Raw genomic sequence first — 27,752 nt, 5'->3', positions numbered from 1 at the left:
TTATTGGAAAAACCAGGCCACGTGAAATCATACAGGCTTCACATACCTCACCAGCCCTCTGTATATCACCGGAGACTGTGAGGCACCACCTGCAAGCATGTACTATGGCTGCCCATCGTCCACTACTATTACAGTGGAGCTGAACTAGGGACAAGGTCTCTACACGCTTCCTTTAATTTCTTCAAGTTAATCTTTATTCTAGTTACTACCTCAAACCAAAAAGCAAGTGCTCCTTTTCTAAAGGATTTTAAAACTTCTGATGAGAGGAAGTAACCTCCTCACTTTGGCAACTCAACTGATAAGGAAGTTTTTTTTCAATGCAGCACCAGTTATCTACAAGCAATACAGTTTACGCTGTCTACCTCATTTACCAAAAGCAGCTTACTCCCATCCGTACCTACATAAAGGACACATTGAAAAGCCTTGGATGTGTCCTCATTGTCAAAATATCCCACATAAGCAATAAGCATCTTGCTTTTGTTGGCAATCCTGTAGTAAAAACCCAGTGCAGACCATGCACCTGCATGAACTTCAAGGTACAGTGGGAAAAATGATTCCTCTGCCATATGCAATACCTTATTTTAACTACAGAACTAGCTAAGGCACATCAATAGCAAGCTAATCATGAAATGCACCATTTCCAGAGAAACAGTCACACTTTAGATTGAGGTAGCATTTGAGTTTATAGCACACTAGCTCTTCCTAATGCAGTGTGAGTGTGCACTTATTAAGATACCATTACGGCAGAAGTGCCTTCTGAAAATGTCAGCAAATAGAATTGTTAAGCACTGCACACAGTAATGCTAGAACAGGCTGCCAGCCGCATTTCATCACCTCCTTTCCAAAGAGGGTTTAATTAAAATAGTGTCTTCTGACTAATCAGATTTGATAGGCTATTCAGGGACCACTGTTACAAGCATCTTGCTGTTGCTCTGTCCTGTGGGCTGGAAAAAAAAAAATTGCAGCCAGTTAGAAGGTTACTGATGTTGCTACTATGCTTCTGGGACTGAACTGTACTTGCTTAGTCAAAATCGTTACACTGTGCAGTAAAGGTTTGCTTACCTTACCAACTAATTACCTACGTTACCAACTAATGTATGACTGCGGCCCTATCACTGTTGCCTTTGATCTCCAGACTCCAGAACAGGATGCTGAAGGACATCTGTGGGAATGTCGCATAGGGGCACAAATTTTGGTCTGATGCTTTGCTGCACATTTTAAACTAACAAAGAACATATTCTACTGCATGTAAACTTTTTCAACACCTTTCCTGGGCTAGGGAAACAAGTTAGTTGCATAGTACCACAAGGTTTTCTTACAGCCACCTACAAGCACTCTTCTATAAATGTAGACCTCCTTAGCCCCATTCCCTCATTCTTGGTTCTGGCTAACCCTCTGAAGAGAAGATCAGGGCTACAAGTGCCTAAAAGTTATAAGCAACTTTAACATCAGCAGCCACTGAAGCAACCTGATGTGAGCTCTTCCCTTCCTGTACATTCATTTTTCACTTAAAACTGAGGCAATAGGGCAATATTCTTAAAACCAGCCAGAGGAACACAGTATAGCAGAGCCCAGGATGAGGGCAGAGGACCTCAGAATGATGCCTTCTGTCATGCGGGGAAAGGGAAACCACCACAACAATAAAAACCCAACACAAATATGTAGAAACAGAGAAGTGACAAGACAAAACCAATGACAAACAACTGGCACAGAGAGATGACAAGCTGGAAAGGCTTGAAGGGACAGCAAAGAGATGACCAGGACAGTCCACCTGGCACATCACCACTTAAACCTGAATGACTACTTAGCTGTGCTGCCAGACAGCAAAGAGAATACAGAGAAGCACGACTTGGTGCAGTCAAACAATACCAAAGGGACAGTCTCATCAACAGATGAGAAAGAAAAAAAAATTACTACCAAGAGTGACTCATGAGGAGCTGCTGGGAAGTTGGGGTGGTTTTTTAATCATTATTTCCACATTCCTTCTATTGATGTTTTCCCTGAAGTTTATATCTACGTTCCTTTTCTTCTGGAAGAGCTCTGACTAGTCAAGTTGGAAGCATCCTATCACTAATGGTACCGGGAACAGCTTTCTCAGTGATAACTCAAGCCAATTTAAATATTTGTCAAAAGAACTGGTCTCTTGTTGCTATATCCCTCATTTTGGGGTGCAAGTATGTCTAGATTCCAGACCATATGAATTCTCTGAAGTAAATCCCACCTAAGATTCAGATAAATGAGAAATGTACTTATGGGTCAGAGGAAACCAAAATGCCTCAAGTTATCAACCATAATCAATTCAGCACATCTATGATTTTCAGATAAGAGACCTGATCTTGTAACTTCGATTTTGCCTGCTAATACACATTGCACAGTCTAAGTACACAGAACCGAGGATGCATTCATTCACTCTGAAAACTACAAAAAGACAAAAAAAAAAAACCTTTAAAAAGAAGGGTTTGGTGGGGTTTTTTTTTGCTGCCTATATTACATTCATGAACTACTACTGATTTTACACTGAGAAACAGTGAAAAGCCATTTGATTCAAGTGAATGACTTCTAAAGCATCACAGGTATTCCAGATTTAGACAGTGGTTTAAGTTTTTACTATAACCACTTGTTTCAGTAGACGTGAAAGGCTATAACCAACATCGGGATTCTGTATATAGCCTCATACAACAAAAATAGAAGTAGACAGTGCCTGTTACTAAGATAAAACAAAAGTTAAGATTCTCATAGCAAAGTTCCCCACCTATGTAAGCGTTCAATTATTGCTATGCAATTGAAATTGAGACGGACAGTAAAAAGCTGATCACAGAAGCTTACTACAGTACAAAAGAGATTCTGTTTTCATTTACTGCGGTCTCCAAGTAGATGAAATCACCCCAAAAACTGCAGCAACTGCTTCTGCTTTGTACCTCTGACAGTTCTGCAAACAATGAGGACAATGAGCACAGTCAGCTGCGTGAAGGTACTCCCCCCCCTTCCATAAAGCACAACGATGTTGAGCTACTGATAACAGCTCGTTGGATAAAATCATTATAAAACGAGATTGGAAATGTTGCAACTACATCCCGGGGGGGGGGGGGGAAGAGAGCATTACTTTCACTACTTTTAACAGAAAAAAAAAAGTTTTAAGCATACATAATGCAATCCAGGAGACTAGGTACATTAAGGTTTTTGTTCTATTTTAAGATCACACAATCACAGGTTGGAAAAGACCTCTAAGATCATCAAGTCCAACCATCCACCCAATACCACCATGTCTACTAAACCATATCCCGAAGTGCCACATCTACACTTTTTTTGAAAACCTCCAGGGATGGGTATGACACCACCTCCCCGGGCAGCCTGGTCCAATGCGTGACCACTCTTTCAGTAAAGAAATTTTTCCTAATATCCAATCTAAGCCTCCCCTGATGCAACTTGAGGCCATTGCCTCTTGTCCTATCGCTAGTTACTTGGGAGAAGGGACCAACACCCGCCTCACTAAAACCTCCTTTCAGGTAGTGGTAGAGAGCGATAAGGTCCCCCCTCAGCCTCCTCTTCTCCAGACTAAACAGCCCCAGCTCCCTCAGCCACTCCTCATAAGACTTCTTCTCTAGACCCTTCACCAGCTTCGTTGCCCTTCTCTGGACACTCTCCAGCACCTCAATGTCTTTCTTGTAGTGAGGAGCCCAAAAGAGAACACAGTACTCCAGGTGTGGCCTCACCAGTGCCGAGTACAGGGGCACAATCACCTCCCTCCTCTTGCTGGTCACACCATTCCTGACACAAGCCAGGATGCCATTGGCCTTCTTGGCACACCGCTGGCTCATGTTCAGCTGGCTGTCAACCAACACCCCCAGGTCCTTTTCTGCCGGGCAGCTTTCCAGCCACTCTTCCCCAAGCCTGTAACGTTGCGTGGGATTGTTGTGAACCAAGTGCAGGACCTGGCACTTGGCCTTGGTGAACCTCATACAGTTGGCCTCAGCCCATTGATACAGCCTGTCCAGATCCCTCTGCAGAGCCTTCCTACCCTCAAGCAGATCGACACTCCCACCCAATTGGGTGTCATCTGCAAACTTACTGGGGACCACTCAATCCCCTCATCCAGATCATTGATAAAGATGTTAAACAAGACCAGACCCAAAACTGAGCCCTGGGGGACACCACTCGTGACCGGCCGCCAACTGGATTTAACTCCGTTCACCACCACTCTCTGGGCTCGACCATTCAGCCAGTTCTTTATCCAGCGAAGAGTACACCCATTCAAACCATGGGCAGCTAGTTTCTCCAGGAGGATGCTGTGGGAGACAGTGTCAAAAGGCCTTACTAAAGTCCAGGTAGACAACATCCACAGCCTTTCCTTCATCCACTAGGTGGGTCACCTGGTCATAGGAGGAGATCAGGTTGGTCAAGCAGGACCTGCCTTTCATGAACCCATGCTGGCTGGGCCTGATCCCCTGGTTGTCCTGCACATGCCCGGTGAGCTCACTCAAGATGAACCACTCCATAATCTTCAACCCGAGGCCAGGCTGACAGGCCTGTAGTTCCCCAGATCCTCCTTATGGCCCTTCCCGTAGGTGGGTGTTACATTGGCAAGCCTCCAGTCATCTGGGACCTCCCCTGTTAGCCAGGACTGCTGATAGATGATGGAGAGAGGCTTGGCCAGCTCCTCTACCAGTTCCCTCAGCACTCTTGGGTGGATCCCATCCAGCCCCATAGACTTGTGAGTGTCCAGGTGGCATAGCAGGTCATTAACTGCTTCCTCCTGGATTATGGGAGGTTTATTCTGCTCTCCATCCCTGTCTTCCAGCACTGGGGGCTGACTATCCTGGGAATAACTGGTCTGACTATTAAAGACTGAGACGAAGAAGGCATTAAGTACCTCCGCCTTTTCCTCATCCTTGGTGGCAATGTTCCCCCCCTCCGCATCCAATAAGGGATGGAGATTCTCCTTGGCCCTCTTTTTGTTGTTGGTGTATTTGTAAAAATATTTTCTGATGTCCCTGACAACACTGGCCAGCCTGAGTTCGAGCTGGGCTTTTGCCTTTCTAATTTCCTCTCTGTACAACCTAACCAGACCCCTGTACTCTTCCTGAGTTTCCTGCCCCTTCTTCCAAAATTTCTAAACTCTCCTTTTTTTTCCCTGAGTCCCAGAAAAAGCTCCCTGTTCAGCCAGGCCGGTTGTATTCCCTGCCGGTTCGTCTTGCAGCACATGGGGACAGCCTGCTCCTGTGCCTTTAAGACTTCCTCCTTGAAGAAAGTCCAGCCTGCCTGGACCCCTTTGCCCTTCAGGACTCTCTCCCAGGGGACCCTCTCAACCAGCGTCCTGAACGGGCCAAAGTCTGCCCTCCGAACGTCCATGGTGGTGGCTTTGCTGGCACCCCTCTTCACCACCAACCGAGAACTCTATCATTTCATGGTCACTAAGCCCAAGATGGCCTCCGACCACCACATCTCTCACCAGTCCTTCTCTGTTTGTAAACAGCAGGTCTAGCGAGGCACCTCCCCTGGTAGGCTCACTTACCAGCTGCATCAGGAAGTTATCTTCCACACACTGCAGGAACCTCCTAGACTGTTTCCTCTCTGCTGTGTTGTATTTCCAGCAGATGTCCACTAAGTTCAAGTCCCCCACAGGAACAAGGGCTAGTGATTGTGAGACTTCTGCCAGCCTCTTGTAGAAAACTTCATCTGCCTCTTCACCCTGGTTCAGTGGTCTATAACAGACTCCCAGCAGGATGTCTGCCTTGTTGGCTTTCCCCCTCATCTTTGCCCATAAGCATTCGACCTTATCATCACAATCGTCGAGCTCTATACAATCAAAGCAGTCCCTAACATACAGCGCCACCCCACCGCCTCTCTTTCCTCGCCTATCCCTTCTGAAGAGCTTATAGCCATCCATGACAGCACTCCAATCATGCAAGCTGTCCCACCATGTTTCTGTGATGGCGACCAAGTCATAGCTGTCCTGCTGCACAATGGCTTCCAGCTCCTCCTGTTTATTGCCCATGCTACGTGCGTTGGTGTAGATGCACTTGAGCTGGGCTATCGATCTCACCCCTGACCCTGGCATGCCACGCCTGGGCTCATCCCTAGGGAGCCAGGTGATGTCCCCTTCCAACCTAGTTTAAAGCCCTCTCATTGAGCCCCACCAGTTTGTGGGCAAGAATCCTTTTTCCCCTTTGAGACAGTTGGACTCCATCTGTCGCCAGCAGGCCCGGTGCTGTGTACACCTCCCCATGATCAAAGAAATCAAAATTCCACTGACTGCACCAGTCTCTGAGCCACCTGTTAACCAGGTGAGTTTTCCTGCCCCTTTCAGTGCTGTTCCCTGCCACTGATGGGATGGAGGAAAACACCACCTGCATCCCTGATCCTTCAGCCAATCGCCCCAGTGCCCTGAAGTCCCTTTTGATGGCCTTGGGACTTCTCTCCACAATCTCGTCCCCGCCAACCTGCATTACCAAGAGGGGGTAATAATCAGAAGGCTGCACCAGACTAGGGAGTTTCCGAGCAACATCCCTAACCCGGGCCCCAGGGAGGCAGCAGACTTCCCTGTGGGATGGGTCTGGTCGGCCTATTGGGCCCTCTGTTCCCCTCAGAAGGGAATCGCCTATGACAGTTACCCTCCTTTTTTTTCTTAACAGGGGCAGTCATAATGCATGGGGCTCTTTCCATCCCCCCCCATCTCTTAGGTTCTCTTCTTCTGCTTGGTAGCAAGAGGGTAGGGGATCCTCTGCTTCTTGTGCTCTTTGACCGAGAGGGGTGTACAGGTAGCTGATTTTATATTATCTAGAAACAAGTTCAACTCTGTTGACAATACCAGGAACTACTATTCCCAATACTGACACAAGAACTCAAATTATTTTATTGCAGAAAGCAATTTCTATTCTTTTGACAAATATTAACTAACTTGATTTTAATGCACTGAAACACACTACAGCAATTCATAGAATCATTAAGGTTGGAAAAGACCTCTAAGATCATCAAGTCCAACTGTCACCCCAACACCACCAGGCCTACTAAACCATGTCCTTAAGTGCCACATCTACACGTTTTTTGAGCACCTCCAGGGATGGTGACTCCACCACTTCCCTGGGCAGCCCATTCCAATGCTTGACCGCTCTTTCAGTGAAGAAATTTTTCCTAATATCCGATCTAAAGCTCCCCTGATGCAACTTGAGGCCATAGCTAGATCCCTGCACTAAATACTGGTGTATTTCAAGTGTTCATCTCCTTGGGAGAGGGGAAAGAAGGCAGAGAGGTACAAGGCAGAACTTCTTCATCAGTCCAATATCATAACATATACAGAAAATCCTAAGAGACAGGCAGACATTCAGAACTGTATACTACTTGCATATTGCAATATGGAAGCTCAGGTATGAAAAGGATGACATTACCATGTCACACAAAGAGATGTGGCACAGCCATTCTGCCAACCAAATTTCTATTTCTAAAGTCCATCCCCATCTCCAAAAGCAGCTTTAACCACCTAATCGTGCATGCCACATTCAACTTCTTCACCTTTGTCTACCTTCATTTATCTTGCATCTCATAATATGCTTGTGGATTCGTTAAGTTGTAGTTATTAAATCTTTTCCAGTTGAAGATATTCATGTAGAAGAGATTAAAGAACACAACAGTATTACATTTATGTCCACACTTGAATTTGCTAGCTTTCCCTTGCATACAAATTAAGAAAAAAAATCAATAGCGTTAGTTAAAAGAAACAAGCTTTTTACTGTCTTTACTTGTATTTTCTTTGCTATCCTGGGTTTGGCCAGGACAGGGTTAATTTTCACCAGAAGCCAGGAGGGAACACAGCTGGGCGGACTGACCCAACCTGGCCAAACAGAGCAGGGTATTCCATACCATGTGCCGCCATGCTGGGTTCTGGTGGGGGGGACCTGGGCAGTGGGAAGGCAGTCGCAGATCAGGATTGCGCAGTGGCGGCAGGCAGCCAGAGCAGCTTGGTGCCTTCTGCTGTTTGTGTTGTGTATTCTCCTTATCGGTATCGTTGTTGTTGTTACTGTTCCCTTTGTTTGCTGTTCTGTTAAACTGCCCTTATCCCGACCCACCAGGTTTTGCCTTTTTCTTTCCATTCTCTTCCCCACCCCAGCGGGGGGAGGGGCGGCAGAGCGGCCCCGTTGCCCTTTTGTTGCCGGCCACAGCCAAACTGTAACATTTGCAAAGAAATTACATTACTAAGCACAGGCACTCAGTGGTCTAGGAATACATTATGAGCTTTTTACCAGCTATCAAAAGATTTCCAGGTAAGTCAACAGAGATCATGTGCTAAACTCCCTTCTACAAACAAGAAGGAATCCTGTAACTGCAATTTTGAAAATTGCCCTCTGCTAAGACACTAATCAGAATCCAGCAATTGTTCTTCCACAGTTCACTGGCTTAAAAGGAATTGCATTTTGCATTTGTGCAAGCAGGAGCCTCCTTATCAACTGTGGGAGTCCTGAAATGCATCTCCCCCCCAAATCAAAGTCTGACAGTCCTTCAGATTAAAATGGTAACACAAATATTTGGCTGATTAAAACTCGATAAAGAATTTTCTTACCTAAACATTTTCTTTAAATTATTCCTCAGAATAGTATCTAGAATATGATACTTCAAATAGTTATATGCTTAGTTGTTAAAGTAATTGCAGGTACAGAGCCCTGCCAATCAATGACCACTGATAGAATTACAGCTTGATTAACAAATCTAGGTTTATAAGGAGCTCATAAACCTCAGAGATATGTAATATAGAAATCTGCCCCCCAGAATCTTTATGGTTCAATTACCCCCTCAAGTGCAAAGTTATTTTATACTACCATAATTTTTCCATCCATTTGTTTGCAAAACTCCAACTCACACCTGTGAGAGTCCAGTCAGCAGATGTCTCAAACATCTCATCCAAAAGAATACAGCTGTTACCATTATCAATGCAGTTGTTAACTGAAGGAGGGGGCTCTGCTAAGGTGGGGCAGCGCTCCTTTGGAAACAACTTCCTTGTCTGTGCAGCCTGGAGATAAGACCACAGACACAGGATGTGGCTAAACCAGTTGAGCCAGTTATGCAAGAAGCCGAGGGGGGGAAGCAACATCACCAAGAGACCTTGGACTCATTTACATTCCCCCAGGCCCATTTCTGGAAGACTCTAGAAGCCCAAACTGTGCAGGTCATCTAATTAACATTGAAAGTGGACAAGCAAGACTAGGGGCGGGAAACAGGGGGTTTAAAAGAAGGACCACTCAACTGGTCAGGAGGTGCCCCACAGGACCTAGACCCCACCCTCCTCTGGCTGGATCAACGATGGACTAAGGGCCTGGACTCCCCCCGCCCCCGTTGGCCGGATCAACGCTGGACCCAGGACTGGTGATATCTTTTTACTTCTCCCCTCTTCCTCTTTTCTTCTCTAGCTTTTCTCTTCTGTCTCCCCTATGCTCTTTTCCTTCTCCTTAGAAACTACAAAAGGCAAGGTTTATCATAATTGTACCTCAGTAGTTTGCTTGTCATAATCGTGCCAAAATAAGTTGATTTACCATAATCGTGAATAAACCTTGTGATAACTGTAAATGTAACAAATGTAACATGTAGGGGATGTTATCACTTCAGGTGGTCAGAAACAAGTCTTGGTTCTTTGTGAATAATTGGGACGGTTGGAAGACAAGGGACTCCTGAATAATCCCTTTAGGCGCCTGGGCCTTGGGAGAACAGGTATGCAAACTACAGAGATAAGGAGGCTGCAGGATAATCCGAAGACCCCTGCCGAGAGACGCCAAACAAACATGTGCGATGGACATTACCATATATTAATGAATTCTCCTCGGAAAAGCCATTACTATGATAAACATTTCTTGGAAATGTAATGAATATGTATGTTAACATAGCATAAATACCTAGTAACTGTGTCTCTTCGGTGCACACGTTTGGAGGAGAGATCCCCCGTGTGCCCGGCGCCGCAATAAAGAATACCTGCTTAATAGTCTGCCGACTATTGAGTCTTCAATTCTGGCTTTTCACGGCATCATTTCTGGCACCCCAGATGGGACCCGCTCTGCTCGGCTGCAGGACCCGCTGAGAACAGGACTCCCTAGGGTACCCCCGGGATTTCCCGGAGGGACTCCTCGCCTCACTCGGATCACTGCGGGAGCAGACAAGGACCATCTAAACGAGTAAAGGTATTCTTTTTTTTTCTTTCTTTCTCTGTTTTGGTATGTGAGACCGGTCATTTGGAGAGTTCTCATAAGTCGTAGGAGACGTCCTACGCTGAGCGCTGTACACCAGGCTACTAGTGCCTGAGGGTGTACGTCTTGGTACGTTGGTGCAGGCACGGGTTAAGCTTTGCACTTCTGTAATAACGTGCTTTTGGTAATTGTGCGTTGGTACAAGCATGGGTTAAGCTTGGTACTTCTGTAATAACGTACTTTTGGGTATTGGTGCGTTGGTGCAGGCACGGGTTGTGCTCTGCACTTCTGTAATAACGTGCTTTTGGTAGTTGTGCGTTGGTACAAGCACGGGTTAAGCTTCGTACTTCTGTAATAACGTACATTCGGTATGGTACGCTTAGGAAACCCACTTAAGTTGTACTTCTGGCGATACGGATTTGTTGGTATTGAACTCGGATATCGGATATCTCGGATACTGGCTTGTTAACATACCCATCAGGCATCGTAAAACCAAAAAAAAAAAAACAACCAAAAAAAACCACCTTGCACGGTGGACCTCTTTTCTTGTGACCAGAATATTAATTGTGACATTTTTGGAACGTGGTCAGAGCGGGACAGAAGGGGACGACAGATTAAAATTGTTAAGATAAAGACTAACAGAGGTACAGAATCAACAAAGTAAAATGGGGGACAGCAAAGCAGTGGTATTTTAAAGAAAAGCCCCTTAGGATGTATTCTAGCACATTGGAAAGCTTGTGTGACTGTGTATGAAGCCTCTGTGTGAAAGACAAATAAGTCAAAAAAAAAAAAAAAAAAAGAAAAAAAGAAAAAAAAAGAGAAAAAATGGTGAAGGAAAAAAAAAAAAGAAAAAAACCACCATGTATGTTTGGTACGTTCTGCTAATTTCCAGTTTTTGACTTGGGACTGTTGTATTTGAACTCTGAGTCTTCGGGGCCGTGGTTTATGATTTCTTAAGTATCAGTGCAGGGTCTTCCCGTGGGGGGGATTTTGAGAGCCTCTCCCAGGATCTAGACGGCAACATTGGGAAAAGTAGGGGGAGACCCCTCACTCAACAACATCTTAATAACGTATGGGGTTTGGTTTGCTTAAAGAAAATCGGCATGATTTAGGAATTGAGTTGGGAATTTGGGGATTGGTTTTAAAATACAAGTTGGTATATATTGTGGGGTTACAAGTTCTCTAGTTATTTGGCATTAATCGATCATTTAGGGACTCTGGTTTTGGGGTATGTATTAAATATACTGTATATATTGTTTTCAAAGAGCTCTATGTATATAAACATGTTAACTGAAGTGGTTTGCCTGTATATATTGTTGTACTTAGGTGATACAGTTTGTAAACAGAAGGATTTTAAAAGATCGCTTCTAGGTTGTGTGTGTGTGTGTGTGTGTGTGTGTGTTGTGTTAACCGATTGGTGGAGAAGTTGAGAAGTTATTTTATTGTAACATGAGCTTCGGAGGGAGGTGATCCCCTCACAAGGAAACAATTAATTGAATTATGATATGTTGTTAGAATTGATGCGGTTTTGGGGACAATTAAAAAGTATAGGAGATGAAAAGTTTAACGCGGTATTGAAAAAAGAAAAAAACAAAAAAAAAAACCGAAAGGAAAACCCCTCTGGATTTTCCGAAGGGTTGTGTAAAGTGATTAGAACAGAAAGGTATCAAGTTACAAGCTGCTTTGCTAGCTGCTGCTCTAAATGAAGGAAAAAAAAAAAAAGAAGCAAAGTTCTTAGAAGTTAAGCAACAGAAAAACGAAATGAAAAAGAGGGGAAACAAGGTAACTTTTTACAGTATGGACTACTAGTGGAGTGTGAATCAGAATACAATACTCCTGTGTTACCAGTAAAAAAAAAAACAAAAAAGGTGGAACTTATTGGGTAGTACAGGATTTAAGAGGAGTGAGTAAGATTGTTAGGGGCATACACCCTGTGGTAGCAAGTATGGTTTACGGTATTGGATTTAAATGATGCATTCTTCTGTCTGCCTTTAGCCAAAGAAAGTCTGAATTTATTTGCATTTGAGTGGGAAAATCCTACCACAGGTAAGAAAACCCCAGCTTGTCTGGACAGTGTTACCCCAAGGTTTTAAGCATAGCCCAACGATCTTTGGAAATCAATTAACACGAGAACTTGAAGCATGGAACCCTCCCTCCAGAGATGGAACCCTTTTACAGTATGTAGATGACATTAATAGCAACTGAAACAAAACCTGACTGTATACAGTAGACTATCAGTTTGTTAAAGTTTTTGAGATTAAATGGGTATCAAGTCTCTCAACAGAAAACTCAGATGGTGCGGCAACGGGTAACATACCTTGGATGCAAGCTGTCTGGACAAAGAGAACTAGGAACAGAACAGAATGAAGCAATCTGCAGGACTCCCCTCCGTCAGATGGTAAAAGAGCTCAGGACCTTTCTGGGACTGACAGGTTGGTGCTGGTTATGAATTTATAATTATGGAATAATAGTGAGACCCTTATGTGAACTTTTGAAAAACAACCCCACCCGACTGATCTGGTCCAAAGAAGCTCAAAATGCATTTAAGACACTTAAGAAGGAACTGATGAAGGCCCCGGCTCTGGGCCTGCCTGATGTTACTAAACGCTTCTGGCTGTTTTCTTATGAGAGACAAGGCATAGCTCGGGATCCTAGCTCAACGGCTGGGACCCTACAAAAGAGCTGTGGCCTACTTTTCTAAACAACTGGATGAAGTAAGCAAAGGATGGCCAGGATGTCTGCAAGCTGTGGCGGCGGTGGTCTTGACTATTCAGGAAGCCCGAAAATTCACCTTGGGCCAAAAGATCACAGTACCGATCTCACACAGAATATCAGACAAAAAGGGAACTACTGGCTTTCCCCATCCCAATTTCCACAATACCAGGCCATTCTAATTGAATCAGAGAATATTAATATTGTAGTAACTAATATTACGAACCCAGCTTCTTTTCTCAGCGGATCAATCTCTGAACCATCGGTACATGATTGCTTAGAAACCATAGAGACTGTGTACTCCAGCAGACCAGATCTGAAAGAGGAACCCCTGGAAGATGCACAGGACTCCTGGTTCACTGAGGGAAGCAGCATTGTCGGACAAGGTATTCGAAAGGCCAGGTATGCGGTGACAACAGCAGACGAAGTAGTTTAGTCTCAATCACTACCTGCCGAAATATCAGCTCAAAAGGCTGAAACTATTGCCCTAACTAGGGCTCTGGAGTTAACAAAAGGAAAAAGATAAATATATGGACAGATTCCAAATATGCCTTTGGAGTTGTCCACGCTCATGGGACAATTTGGAAGGAGCGAGGACTACTAACTGTGCAAGGGAAGCAGATTAAATATGCTGAGGAAATCCTTTGACTATTAGAAGCTGTTCAACTACCAGCAAAAGTTGCCATCATGCACTGCCAAGGACACCTGAAGGGTAACACTGACCAGGAAAGAGGTAACAGGTTGGCTGACTATGAAGCTAAACAGGCAGCAGAAAGAATGCAAGAGATTTTAGCCTTAATTCCAGATAACAGAAATAGAAACCTGAGTGACCAAGAAAATGTTGAGTATTCTAAAGCTGAAGAAGAATTAATAGAGGGATTAGGGGGCCAAGTTCCATCCCAGGGGTGGCCCTACTTAAGTGATGGCAGAATTATAATCCCTGCTAAACAGATATGGGGGGTGGTTAAAGAAGAACACAATAGGACACACTGGGGAGCGGACTCCCTGTATAAATTTTTAAATCAGAAATTAATAGGGAACAATTTGTATACTACAGTCTGACAAATAACCCAACAATGTGAAACATGTTTAAAAATAACCCCAGTACAGGTAACCGGGTACATTAGGAAGTATTGGGAAGGGAATTACACCGGGAGAACACTGGCAAACTGATTTCTCTGAACTTCCAAGAAAAGGAGGGTACAGGTACTTATTAATACTCATGGATACCTTTTCAGGTTGGCCAGAAGCATTCCCTTGTAGAACAAATAAAGCAAGGGAAGTAACTAAGGTATTATTAAATGAAATAATACCTCGATTTGGGGTACCGACAATTATCTCCTCAGATAGGGGGATGCATTTTTGTGCAGAAGTAGTGCAACAGGTCAGCAAACTGTTAGGAATCAATTGGCAGTTACATACGCCCTACAGACCACAAGCCAGTGGGCAAGTAGAAAAGATGCAAAAATATGCCAAAAAGCGAATCTATATTGGTACCAAGCATTGCCTATTGCACTACTTCGGATACATGTAAAGCCTAGGGCCAAAGAAAATTTGAGCCCTTTTGAGATACTATATGGGAGACCATATCAGGCTAAATATCAGGGGGAAGATTTGAACCAGTTGGGAAATCAGTATCTACAGAATTATGTTATATCCTTAGGAAAACAATTAGAAAGGATTAGTAGAAATGTTTTGGGTACCAGGGCTAAAGGGGTAGATCACTCGATCCATCCATTTAGCCCTGGAGATTGGGTTTATGTTAAGAATTTTTCAGGTGATCCACTGAGAGAGAAGTGGAATGGACCTTACCAGGTATTGCTGACTACCTTCACTGCAATCAAGATTAGAGAACAACCGGCCTGGATCCATTATTCCCAAGTGAAGAAGGCTCCTAAACCAGGATGGATGGTCAAAAAGGCTGGCGGTTTGAAACTATGATTGCGGCGGTAACTTTGTTAAACCTAGGCTTTTTAGTATACTGCGATCATGACAACTCGAACTACATGACTGGACCAAGATGTGACCTACAGATATTAGATAACAACACCCAGATATTGGTCAGCAATAATAGCTGCCTATGGAAAGCAAGATCCAACACTTGTTCGTGCTGACCCCCTTCCATACACACAAAAACTGTACTTGCAGAGATGGGTGGAATGATTATTTGATCAACAAAACTACAGAAGAAGTGGGAACTTGGGATTTGAAAGGGACAGGCGTGATATATATGGATTCTTGTAGCAGAACCCAATTAGAAACCTATAGCCCCTCGAACTGGGATTATTTTAGGAATGTACCAATTGGCTGGGTAAACCGCGGAGCATTTTGCAGAGCTAATCTCACAGCCACTGACGGGGCCCTGTAAATTACACAACACGTATTGGTGGCTATGTGGTGATGGCATTAGCAGAAAGCGACTCCCTGCGGGTTGGATGGGAATGTGTACCATAGGTGATCTAGTCAGCCAGGACCGAATATATAATCAGTCCCAAATACCTAAAGGCATATTAAGAACATCATGGAGACAAGCCAAACGGGAAGACAACCCACTTGTAAGTAGGGGAACACAATTTAACCTCTTGGCTCCCCAATTTAGAGTGATTGAAACAATTGTTCATGGGAATGATCACACTGGTGGTTTTGGGAATACTTGTTTGCATGTCTCTCAAATGTTTCCTTTGGTGTTGTCAGGGCTCAGTTGAGAACATACTTTTCCCAGAGCCTTGGCGTGAAAGACTAAAGGAATTTGAAAATAATACCTACAAAATAGAATAGTGAGGATTCATAGCTTTCTAGCTACAAATCCTCAAAAGAAAAGGAGGGATTGATAACTGTAAATGTAACAAATGTAACATGTAGGGGATGTTATCACTTCAGGTGGTCAGAAACAAGTCTTGGTTCTTTGTGAATAATTGGGATGGTTGGAAGACAAGGGACTCCTGAATAATCCCTTTAGGCGCCTGGGCCTTGGGAGAACAGGTATGCAAACTACAGAGATAAGGAGGCTGCAGGATAATCTGAAGACCCCTGCCGAGAGACGCCAAACAAACATGTGCGATGGACATTACCATATATTAATGAATTCTCGGAAAAGCCATTACTATGATAAACATTTCTTGGAAATGTAATGAATATGTATGTTAACATAGCATAAATACCTAGTAACTGTGTCTCTTCGGTGCACACGTTTGGAGGAGAGATCCCCCGTGTGCCCGGCACCGTAATAAAGAATACCTGCTTAATAGTCTGCCGACTATTGAGTCTTCAATTCTGGCTTTTCACGGCATCACTTGTGAAGTGATACGGGATCTCTGGTGTCGTTTCACCTTAATCCAACCGAGGGGATCGGCAAATCTGAGTCACTCTCGTTAATGGAGTGGGGCATTTAATCACTCTCATTATTGGGGTGTGACAACACCTGATTTAGGGGATACATTAAATTACTCCCTAAAGAACCTAAAGGTACTTTCTGAAAAGTCAAAAATTTTTTTTATACTGTTAAAAACACAACAAGCAAAATGAAACTCAATAATCAGCTTTTTTCTACCAAGAAGTCAAATAGACTGGCAACAAACTGCTTGTGGTGACCTAATACTAAATTAAAAGATTAAGAACACAATATTTTCTCAGAGAGTATGCAGCATAAAGCATTTCTATCCTTTTTCACCACACACAATTTTATTCCAGATGATTAATGGTGATTTTATTCATATAAACTCCTTTCCCTACTGCATGTGCCTCCTATATTTCTATTTCAAATTATTATACATTACTGTGGAAGGACACCACATGATGGTATTAGTCATTAGGGTAGAACCCAGTGTGGCTTTGCTGTATCAGAAAAGGAAATACACATGCTTTAACAAATACTTTGCAGAGTGTTTATAGTATAGGAATCTAGTTTTATTTTAGAGTTCAGAATTGATGAAGCAAATCAAGTTGAACACATAAGCACATCTCTGTCTAGATTAAGCACAGTGCTAACACTTGACATAACACAACTGGTAATATGCATACTCTTTGAAATCCAAATTCGGGGAATAAATCTCACCAGTCATTTCAGTCACAGCTTTATCTACTGCTAACCCAGAGAGTCAAATGGTGCAAGCACAAACATACATTAGGAAAGGGCTTAAATCAAATCTTTCATATAATCTAGTAGATAGTTATGAATGCTGATCTCCAGCAACACAGACCAGACTAACTAGGAGCTCACAACTACCAATAGCTAAGTAGCATAAGTATATTCATATTCAGACCATCCTTCAGCTGAAGAACTGACTAGTTCTTAGACAGGACTCATGTTGTTCTGATTTCCCCACTTAAAATGTTACTCTAGTGTAAGAGTTTCTGACACAAAATGCAGCTGAGAAAATACAAGCTCAGAATTTCCATTTGAATTTGGTCAGTTAGTTAGAAATGGTAATACTACTAATGCAACATGGTATTTTGAACCAATCTGCTTTCCCTTCTAGAAAAGATTTAAACTTAAGTCAGAGCTACGATATTCTGTTCCCCCTTTGAACTACTTGTGTTTCAAGTACACTGCAAGCTTAAAGAATTCTGAAAAAACCTTGTAGCCTTTCAAAGAGGAACACACAAGCTGTTCTTTCAAAATTTTCCAACCACAGGAAAGACAGTATTTCTTAACATTTAAGAAAATTACTTCCCCATACAAGCAAGGATTTGGACTAAATCTGATCATTTAAGAGAGGGAAAAACACCAATGCTCAGTTTCTCTTAGTGTAGTCTACTGAACTCAGCATTATACAAGTATGCATAGAAGGTCAGTCCAACCTAATTATTTACCTAGAATATGTAGTCCAGGATTAATAGAAGGCCAAGATGTTGACAAGAGTGGCTTCTCCCAAGTAACTAGCGATAGGACGACAGGCAATGGCCTCAAGTTGTGTCAGGGAAGGTTTAGACTGGATATTAGGAAAAATTTCTTTACTGAAAGAGTGGTCACGCATTGGAACAGGCTGCCCAGGGAGGTGGTGTCGTCCCCATCCCTGGAGGTGTTCAAAAAACGTGTAGATATTGCACTTCAGGCTACTGTTTAGTAGGCACAGTGGTGTTGGGGTGACGGTTGGACTTGACGATCTTAGAGGTCTTTTCCAACCTATGATTCTATGATTCTACGATACAGGAGTGTCTAATCAGGAACTACTGTCCTTGGGAACAAAGTATATCTTGGAAGAATATGTAAGCTAAGATGTTTTTGAACAGTTTGGAACCAACAGCAGAAGAACTGGGTAACGAACTCCATTTGTGAGACAACATTAGGAGACCTCAATATAAGACTACACTGACTGCAAAAGGTCATTAGGGACACAGAACATGAGCTTGTTCAAAACAAGTCAGAGGGTAAAAGCATTAAGCAATGCACTTGCATACTAGAGAGGATTACCTACCTAGGTAGTCAACACAGAAAATCTGTGAGCTCAGGCTTGTATCGATCAACTGCAATCCCAATGATTGATTGTAGAGTGATACATGCTGTAAGATCAATAGCACTGCCTTCCTAGTTATTAGAGCAAGCAGACATAATACAGGGAAGAGAAACCAACCTTCGATACACCCGAGAAGACCTACTGTTTCAAACAAGAAAGCTATTTATAATTTGTAAACAACTCTTCTTTGCCTTTCCTTCAAACAATAGTTTTCAAAAACATCTTCCAGAGCTTTTTAATTACAGCTCCACTAGACCTTCTTTACACTGACGTTAGTCTGAACTGCACTGATCAATTTTAAATAGACAGTAATACCTTTAGGTAGAGATCCTTGTAAAATGACAGCTGAAGCTCTGGAATTTATGACTGAAAAGACTGAGAGTGATTATGTTAGAAACAAAATGCCAGAGAAGGCTGGATAGAAGTTCTGTCTAATAAGTAAAACTAAATTTCTCACAGATCAATTTATCAAATTATTCAACCCAGCACCAACTGTAAAATACAGGAACAGGCTGATGGTCAAAACCTTATGATGCAGAGACCTGACATCGATAACATTATTGAATGTCCTGAATTATCAATCCCTAAAGGTTTTGAAAGCAACATGAAACCATAACCTTATACAACTAAAAAGGAGGAAGATGAGTAAGGTGATGCCTTCTGTGGCATTATAGCACTTTTGCCACCAGCACCAGCTAAAACAGCTCTGGCAGCCAGCGTGACAGATGTCTGCTGGATTGGTCCAGAAACCTGACTCCTATTCTGTTAGAGATTTTCATCTCTAGAATAAGTACTGGGACACTGCAAAACACCATGTAAACAATGGAGATGGAGCTCTTCCACGTGTTTTTGATGATTTTTCATCATTAAGATTTTCATATCCATCAACATAAACTATATAGTAAATCTTCCAGCTGATCAGTATTAAAATATACTGAAAACTGAAGTTCAATTCATTGAAGAGAAACTAACATTTATTCATTCACATATCATATACCTGATATTTCCTTAGATTTCCCTTAGAAGTTTCAGGTACTTTTGTCTCAGCTTACACTTGACTTATGCAGAGTATCTGATCTCAGTAGAAGCAACTTCTTCCCTGACTCCTTTGTTCCCGTGGTGCACTCAAAGGGAAAAAAAAGAAATATCAAACTTGCAGGCCAGATCCAGCCAGCGAGACAAGAAAGGTGCAATCACTTTCAGTTTTGTTTCCGAGACTAAAACCAAAAGCTTTCAAAAGCTAAGTTTAAAGACTACATGTTTTCTCTCCCCCTATTCTTAGAATTAAGGTTTTACCTAAAAGGTTCAAGTCTCCTAATTGCAATGGTGATCTAAAGCATCACTGCTACTTTTGAAACACAGCTCTGAGTATACAGAAAAATCAAGCCATTAAGTAGCAGTACTACTGTGGTGCAACCTAATACCAACCTGCACATGGCCTTGAATAAATCCATCCAACTCTGTGTCCTGGTTTTGGTTAAAACAGAACCAATTCTCTTTTATGAATCTTCCTTACACTTAAGTTCCTCTAAGTAACTGCATTTTTCTGAAGCTGGCTGCATATTTTACAGACACTGTCCACTCCAAAGCTGATAACACCTAATGTTTATAGTCTTACTGAGCTAATGGTAGGAAAGGAATGCAGAAAAAGACCCCTGTTTATAATTATCACTATAGCAGCCAAGGTCACTGACAGATCTCTTAGGTCCCACAAGTGAGGAGTTGTAAAGGGTAGCGCTTGCAGGGAGGGGTGGACAGAACAGGTGACCCCGATATTGACCACTGCAGTATTCCATGCCATGCACATTATACTCAGTTTAAAGCTGGGGGATCACGAGGGTCTTGCTCTCTTTGTCCATGGCCGGCTGCTGAAGAGGACCCTACTCATTGTTCTGCCTGAGATCCTGATCCAGATTCCGGTCCGTGCATTCCTGAGTCCTGTTCCTGTCTGCTGCTGAGGCCAGTCCCAGACGTCCTGGTGCTGCCTGGCAGCTGCTGGTGGGACACCAGCACCCCAGCACCCAATTCCAGGAAATTCCGTATTGGTTTTGTATATTTTGTTTTATTTCTCTTATTAATATTACTAGTATTATTCATAAAACTGTTTTTATATTCAATTCGTAAGTCTCTCTCCCTTTTTCCCTTCCCCTGGTGGGAGGGTGGGGGTTAACAGAGAGCATCTGCCACTCTGTTTATTGCCACCCTGCTCTAAATGGTGACACTGCTATACTGCTACCACAGCCCCATTCCCTTCCCCACAGCTAGCGCAGTGCTACACATGTAGCTCTGTTCTGTATGAAGAAAAGGAGAGGAGGCGGCCAAAACAGTTTTTTCCCCTCTTCCTTAAAAAACGCTGTTGCAGAGCAGAAATGCCAAGTGTGCAGGTTCAGCCCTAGGAAGCCAGCAGTTGCAGGAGTGCCTGCACAGGGGCAGAAAGTCCCATGCTCCAAGGATGATAAGGGAAGGAAGGCAATGAAGACATCTGGCTAATTGCAGCAGTACCGCTTCTTCCTCTTTTTCTTTAACAGGCTAGATCACAGTTGGAGTAAGATTCCCCCCCCACCAAGCTCCCTCAAAAGCCTCTTAACCCCATAACAGTCTGCGAGATGCAGTAAGCATGCCTTCTGTTAGTAGCACAGCCACTGAAGTTACATCAGTCACAACTCAGTTGTTCCTTAATTTCGCAATACTCACTTGTCATTTAGGAATATCCAACTCAAAGTGCTTAAATTCATCATTAATATGTTTTTTGAGTCCAGGATGGCAGCTACATTAGTTGCACAGCCAAGTGCCATAGTCCACCTGCTTATCTCTATTCTAATGAGACAGCATCAGTGTCATAAGATTTCTGTAAGACTACTTTTTTTTACTTTTTTGCTTATTTGGAATTTTTAAGTGATGTGGGGAATAAAAATACTTGATAAGGTGATTACTCATTTCCATCTATTGTAATTTCTTTTACTATTAAAAAAACAAAGCAATCCTAACTTTCCCTTTACAAAGATAGATTTTGAGCTATCAAAACTCAGGAAGACAGTTCTTGAATTATACTAAATAGCTTCATAAAAGTGTTAAATGTTTTACTCCTAGCAAGCACTGAGCTAAATAGAACACAATGCATTATCAGGAAGTTAGAAACTACAAAACTGAAGTATTCTTACACCAGTGTATACATCCATGGTATGTCTGCATCTCAAATGCAGAGAAAGATACGATGCTCTTCCCCATTCAAAAGCAGAACAGCTAACTGGAAAAGATCCAGAAATAGGTAATAAGCATAAACAGAAATATGGAGGGCTACGACCCATGAAGTAAACAAGATTTTGGCTATTTAGCCTACAAGAAGACACAACCAAAGAGTGAATACAGTAGAAATCTAAGTCACAGGTGGCATATGGAAGATGAGTACTATGGTTTTCTACAACACAAGAGCCAGAAGTTAACAAATTACCTGAAGGCAAGCTTGACAAAAACCACACACGCATTCCCTCAAACAAAAGTAGATAGTTCAATTCTTCACAGATTTAATTACCATGGGGAGAAATTTACTTCCAAATATCACGGACACTAACTGTTTACTCAGATTTCAACGGCAATCAGCTCTTAGAAGGCAAATTCATCACAGGTTATTAAGCATAAACATATTCCCTTGACTGATGCAGTCACCAAAACTGCGGGAAAGCAGGAGAGTGTAAGGAAAGGACTGTCACCCTACTTGCCTGACCTCCCTCTGTTCCCCAGGTCTAGCCCAGGACAGAGTGCCAGCACTCCGTTCCTCTAAGCTGACCGTGCAGGTTCTCACCTCCATTAAACAGTACTTTCAAAAGCAATATCGAAACGCCGTGAAGGCAGAGCAAGGCTACACGGTAACGCAGCGCCCACAGGCTCGCTCCCCTCCGCAGCCGGGCGGAACGGCCCCTCAACCTGCGAGCTCCACTCACCCCCTGGAGACCAGCAGCCCTGATGCTACCCCACTAGCACTTTACATCTGCTGAATCATGACGGGAGAGCGCGGAAGGTCCCTCGCCTCGGACGAGAAGCAGAGGCGAAGTTTGGCTCGGCGGAGGGCCCGGGGACCGGCCGACTGGCAAGCCCCGCTACAACAGAGACCAGCACCCCCACTCCCTACCGGCCCGCTCGTTACCTGCACAGCACCTGACGACTCCGGCTGTCCCCGCAGTCACTGCCAACTACCCACCACCAGTCCCTACAAAACCCGCACCACATCAGCACCTCCAACCACGCAATCGGACAACGCCATCTTGTCTACCTGCCCTCTAGCTCGCTTCCCCGGCAACACACTGACGTCATGCCGTAAGATCATCTGCACCCATCGGCCCAATCAGGAGATGCTCACGGTGACGTCACCTCAACGGGGAGAGGGGCGGGGCGAGGAGAGCCTTGCCTCTTTCCGCGAGGGGCGGGGCGGGGCGGAAGTGGTTGGTGGTGGCGCCTGGGCTTGTTCCCGGCCCCGGCCCCGGCCCCGGCCCCGCCCCCGCCCCCGCCCCCGCCCCCGCCCCCGCCCCCGCTCAGGGGCTTCTTTAGCATCTCCTGCTTCTCTCCCAGCTGGGTACAGCGATAGCTTCCCCCGAGGGCTAGATGAAGGTGGTGAGCCGGGCCCAGAGGGAGCATTTTGCCCCATACGCCTTAGCCCCTTCCCTCAGCGCTTATGGCCGCCTCGACGCCTGCCCTTGTCCCCTCACAATGGGCTGCGTGCCCGCCCAGTGAGGCTGACGGCGCACTCCTACCAGGATGCACTGGAGCACGGCACTTACCCCCAAGAGCAGCTTTGGAAGCGGGTTTACAGCGTTTTGAGAGGGCCTTGATCCGAAATGGAGGAGTTTTGTCCAAAATGCAGGTGGTAGTTGTGTATGTGTGAGGGAGGATGTGGAGAGGGGGATTCATCGTGGTAAATCACAACTGCCAAAACTAGACAACAGCCAAACTAGAATTATCCCTTGGGCTTTTTATCCTCAGAGGAAGTTGGAAAGCCTGTGAAGTTCTTTTATAGGGTTTTTTTTTCAGTTTGGCTTTTCACAGCACCCTTGTCTTTGAGGTTTGTTAGATGAAAACACAAAAAAATGGCATAAAAGAAATGTCTTCTTTATCAGGAAAATAGTATGTTTACTGATTTCATGTGACTTGAGGCATCAGAGTGTTTCAAGTGGTCAGGAGCTGGCTTTTTTTGCGGTCTACCTGCACATCACACATTTCTCTATTTTCTCTGCAATGTCACTTGCAAAACAGCAATAACTGGGTTTGGGTTACTCTAATTTTTGCCTCTATAAGCATAGGAAAAAGTGTATGTGAGCCACGTGGATATAAGGAAAAGCACGCATCTATCCACATCAGTTTTTAAAGTGGCATAATTAAATACAACTGTTATGTATACCCTTTAATTCCCTTTGTTAGAGATTAATTATGGAGAAGATTGATTATAGAATAGAATAAAATCATAGAACTAGAACATAGATTCAATTGTGTAAACACAGCTGTGTTAAGAAACCATACAATTGGTATGCTGCTGTTGGGATAGAAACCAACTGTACGGATTGTACCAAACAGCATTCACAGAAGAAGATGAAGGACAGACAACGACCCCGAGACAACCCTGAAACCAAGCAGGGCCTGGAACCAGCGAGGGAGAATTCTACGAAGACAGAAGAATAGAAAGAACTTAATAAATGATGTACTTAAAGGAACAGAATGGTTGCTTAGAAACTTAAGAAGATTCTAGACTTGATGTAATTGGTTTAATAAATGTATATTGTGGAGTCCTGGCTGGACGAGAGGGGACATAGCTTGGTGCGTTGAGCAACTCAGGTTCCGATCCGGAGGTGAGCCTTGGGAGCGGCTGACACGGAACCCTGCTGGGAAGGGAGAGCGACGAGCTCGGGACACTGGAGCAGGGGGAACGTCACCATTTCCTGCCACACTGTCACTTCCTTCCTGCCACATTGTTGTTTCCTGCCACAGTACTGTTTTCACTTCGAGATGCAGCTCTGCACCAATCACAACGAGTTGCAGTAGTTTTGCCTATATATGGATTGGGGGTTTAACCATTCAGATGCTGTAATAGTTTTGCTATATAAACCTTGTTTTTGCTGACTAATAAAGGTGAACGATCATACTCATATTGGGGTCACATCATTACAACGGATCCGTAACCCACGCCAACAGTATATAAACTGGTCTAGCGAGTTAAGCTTTGCCACTCACTGAGGTGATGGCCCAACTCTGAGTTGTGAATAAAGCAATACATAGTGTAACCCACTCGTGTGAGGATAAAATCTTTAACAGAATTTGGCGACTCTGGTGGGACACTAGGACACAGGAGATGGACACTCAGGATCTTTTCTGGGAACACCCGAGACCAACGCCCAAAGTGCCGGCACAAAACAAAAGGACTAGGTGAGTCCGAGAGCTTTTGGTCTCGAGTGTGTTCAGACTGATTGCTGAGATTTTCTCTTGTGTTTAAATTTTGCTTGAAGTATTTCATATGGGAACTACACCCAGCGTTGAAAGGGGGACGCCCCTTGCTGAGGTTTTAGAAAATTGGAGTAAGATCCCTTTGTCTCAGACTTTGCAGAAAAAGAGATTGATATTATTATGTCAGGAGGAATGGCCATTTCTCACTAGAACTAGAGGAGGGGGACCTATGGATGTGTGGCCCCCTAAGGGAACTTTTAAGATACATAATTTAAAATTTTTGCAAATAATTTTAGAAGATGCAGGAACTCCAGACATTGATTATTGGAATATTTGGTATAATTGGGCCCAACAAAGAAAGAAACCTGCAGGTAATCATAATAATGGAGGTCGATTATCACCCTCTGCTCCCTTTGCTCCCTCTGCTCCGGAGGCAGACGATGATAATTCTACCTCAAAAGGGATTGGAATGTATCCCATGAAATTGGATTACATTCCAAACCCTAGGGCTGGACCAGGAGCCCCGCCAGAGGTCCCTGCAATCCAAGCCGTGGTAAGACATGAACCTTGGAAACAAGGAGATTTAGTAGCTTGGCAAAGCAAAAATGCCGAGACTACGAGATGATGCAGAAAAATGTCCTCAGTTATTATCTGGCATCATAACTGATTATTTTCCTAATTGGAGTGATGTAAGAACTCTCCTCCGAGAATTATTCCAACCAGACGAAAGAGAAAAAGTTTTACAAAAAGATAGGGAAATTGCTCAGAGGGGAAATGGACTTAATCCATGGCCTGAGCAAAATCCAGGCTGGGATGTAACTACTACAGAAGGACTTCAAGCATCTCAAACTGCTGTTCAACAATTAGTTGAAGCAGTTAGACAAACTGGAGGACGAGTCACAAATTGGACCAAAGTAATGGAATGTAGGCAAAAACCTGATGAACATCCCAGTGATTATTGGGGAAGACTAAAAGCTACACTTCTAAAATATGGGGGAATGACTTGTGAAAATTTTCAGGAACCATTGGCCATAAGTGTGTTTGTGGACCAATCTCCTCCTGACATTAACAAATATTTCCGAAATCACATGCCAGGCTGACAAGGTGAAACTTTGACTAAAATCCTGAGCATAGCAACTTTTGTTTTTGACGGAAGGAGCGAAGAACAACAGAAGCAAGAAGAGGAGAAACTGAAGGCAGAGAGGAAGAGAGAACGTAAAGAAAGAGTAAGAGAAATCGGCCTGCTCGCTGCAGCGATTGCTCAGAATTGTAGCCAAAGAGGAATCGGTCGGGGATTTCCCCAAAGAGGAATCAGAGGAAGAGGTCAAAGAGGCAGAGGTCTTCCTCCCCCTGTTTCCCCTTATTTTAACACTCCTGAATGTTTTTATTGTGGTAATTTAGGTCATATACAGCGTGCATGCCCCTTGAGACCAGTGACTTCAGCAGTCGAAGTTAGAAACCATGGAGAAAGACCTCCCAGACCTCACTCACAGTAATTGATGGAAGCGGTTGGAGTTAAGGTAGATCATAACGGTCACGTCACAGCAAAGGTAAATGGTACTTTTGTCAATTTTCTAGTAGATACGGGAACAACAATATCATTATTAAACTTCTATGTTCCGCAATTATCAGGAGAAAAAATAAAGGTAGATGGAGTGGTGGGAGGTAAGGAATTACCCTTTTCGCTTCCCCTTCCGGTGGTGTTAGGAGGAAAAATAGCTTGGGGAAAGTTTGTCGTCTCCCCTGAAACACCTGTGTCTTTGCTGGGACGGGATTTGTTGCAAGAATTTGGCACTTGTATCTCTTTAACTCCAACTGGTATCCAACTAATAGTAATTGGCATGTCTTTAATCAAAATACCAGAAAATAAAAAGGAGGAGAAAAAGATCCCCGAGGAACTCTCTGATATTCCTCATGAATTATGGAGCACTTCTGGAGCTGAAGTAGGGCTGTTAAAATCAGCTGAACCTGTGGTAATCCAAAGAAAAGGAGGGACACCTCCTTCTGTTCGAAAATATCCAATAGTTTCAGAAGCAATTCCTAGTATTGGTAAGCAAATCGAGAAATTCTTAAAAGAGGGAATTCTAAAAGAATGTAGGAGCCCTTATAATACCCCAATTCTACCTGTAAGTAAAAACAGGTTGGACAAGGACGGAGACCCTGAATATAGGTTTGTTCAAGATTTACGAGCAGTTAATGAGCATGTCATTGCACCCCATCCAGCTGTTCCAGACCCGAGTTTGATATTAACTCAAATACCACCTTGGGGCCAGTATTACACTGTACTTGGTTTAACAGGAGCCTTTTTTAGTATACCAATAGCAGAACAAAGGCAACATATTTTTGCCTTTACCTGGCAAGGGAAACAGTTAACCTGGACACGATTGCCACAAGGTTTTACTAGTTCACCCACTATTTTCTCTCAGATTTTGCAAAATGATTTACAAGATTTAAATTTTCCCTGTTTGTCTGTTCTTATACAATATGTGGATGATCTTTTACTTGTGAGAAAGACAAAAGAAAATTGTATATGTGATACTAAATATTTGTGTTGTCAGTTGGTGCAGAAAGGTCATCGAGTCTCTCCATCCAAACTGCAGTTTTGCCAGACTAAGGTAAAGTACCTGGGATTTTTATTAAGTCTGGGAAAAAGAGAAATTGATCCTGAAAGAGTTAAAATAATACAGGAACTGCCAAGACCTACCACTAAGAAGCAGTTAAGGGGATTTTTAGGGCAAGTTGGATTTTGCAGACCTTGGATCCCTGGATTTAGTGAAATAGCAAAACCGTTGCATGAAGCAACCAGGAATGAGGAGGTGGAACCTATAGCATGGGGATCTGAAAGAGAAAAAGCTTTTCGGACACTAAAGAATGCCTTATTGAATGCCCCAGCATTAGGACTCCCTGATTATACCAAACCCTTTAAACTTTATTGTGATGAGATAAAGGGAACAGCCAGAGGAGTTTTAGTCCAAACTTTAGGGCCTCA

The 27,752-nt window shown here is 43.5% G+C and overlaps 1 protein-coding gene across 8 annotated transcripts in view; it reads right to left on the bottom strand.

Moving 5' to 3' along the window:
• The window catches only part of LOC142365550 (ubiquitin-associated protein 1-like), a 62,204-nt gene extending 39,584 nt beyond the window's left edge, over positions 1–22,620 (bottom strand). For all 8 annotated transcript variants that reach the window (XR_012766488.1, XM_075446406.1, XM_075446407.1 and 5 more), the window contains exon 1: positions 22,479–22,620. The gene's annotated coding sequence lies outside the window, so the exon portion shown is untranslated. The remainder of the gene's footprint in view (positions 1–22,478) is intronic.
• Positions 22,621–27,752: the final 5,132 nt, after the last annotated feature.

Source organism: Opisthocomus hoazin, chromosome W, assembly GCF_030867145.1.
Source record: "Opisthocomus hoazin isolate bOpiHoa1 chromosome W, bOpiHoa1.hap1, whole genome shotgun sequence".
NCBI classification, from domain to species: Eukaryota; Metazoa; Chordata; class Aves; order Opisthocomiformes; family Opisthocomidae; genus Opisthocomus; species Opisthocomus hoazin.
The sequence above is the reverse complement of the archived record's forward strand: the minus strand, read 5'-3'. Positions and strand labels throughout refer to the sequence as shown.